This window comes from Mus pahari, chromosome 3 (genome assembly GCF_900095145.1).
Source record: "Mus pahari chromosome 3, PAHARI_EIJ_v1.1, whole genome shotgun sequence".
NCBI lineage: Eukaryota > Metazoa > Chordata > Mammalia > Rodentia > Muridae > Mus > Mus pahari.
Window position 1 is genome coordinate 75,893,963 of NC_034592.1, and position 1,328 is coordinate 75,895,290.

The window sequence follows — 1,328 nt, forward strand, 5'->3', positions numbered from 1 at the left end:
ACTCACTTGGTAGACCAGGCTGGCCTCGAACTCAGAAATCCACCTGCCTCTGCCTCCCGAGTGCTGGGATTAAAGGCCTGCGCCACCAGGCCCGGCTTCCACCAGTTATTTCTTACACTTAATTTTGAGAGGGAGCTGGGTGTCCATACCACTGTCAAGTACCAAGAGGGCTTGACAGTAAGAACAAAGATGCTCAGGAAGGTCTTGTCTGCACTGGGCCCTGGGGGAACGAATTTGTGATGCAGGTCATGTAATGCAGTAGTTATTGCAACTAAAGGATGGATTTAAGATGAGAGGAATGATGGGAAGTTGAATCAAAGGCCATCTTCAGAAAGGACAAAGGTCCAAGTATTGATGGAGGGGCCACAATTCTCTGTTCTCATGACTCAAGTAACTTTTATTGACCTGAAAACATCTACTTATACAGATCAAAAATCTAGTAGGCTTCCTATTACACTTGTGGGAATACCATGATTCATATAGATCTACGGTGAATGCCATGAGCCTCCATGGACTCAGTCTACTGATTGTATTCTGTGCTATTACCAAATCTGTACCCATGCCTATGCTGAGTGTCTCCATTTAGCCCCTGCCATCCCAGGGACCATTTTTTATTTTTTAGCTTTCCAGGTAAGCTGCTGTATCTCCCCTGTAATGTCTGACCTACAAAGGAGGAGCTCTTCAGTGATGCTGGGATTTTGAAAATATAGTGTATTTCGCAAAATTCTGATGACGGTATAGTTTCTCAACTCTCCTAGTGTACATAAGTTTATTTTTGTGTGTACATGTTTCAAATGCACATATGTAAGCACGCCATAAGCATAGTTGGTGCCAGAGGCCCGAAGAGGGCAATAGATCTCCTGGCACAGAAGTTACAGTTGTGAATTACCATGTGGGTACTGGGAACTTAAGGGCCTCAGGAAGGTAGCCAATGCTCTTAACCACAGAGCAATCTCTCTAAGCCCAGATTTTTTTGTTTTTGTTTTGAGACTGGGTCTCACTATGTAATCCTAACTCTAGTGGAACTAAGAGATCCACTTGCCTGGCCTATTATTCTCGCTCTTTAATACCCATTCTCATACATCTTCCCCAGATTTCTGCTTGTATTATTTTATTAATTTGTTGTTATTATTGTTATCTTTGAGACAAGATCTCACTTTGTAAGCTCTGGTATTACACATACCTGGCTGGACTCACTTGAAATCTTCCTACCGCCGGGCGTGGTGGCGCACGCCTTTAATCCCAGCACTCGGGAGGCAGAGGCAGGAGGATTTCTGAGTTCCAGGCCAGCCTGGTCTACAGAGTGAGTTCCAGGACAGCCAGGGCTA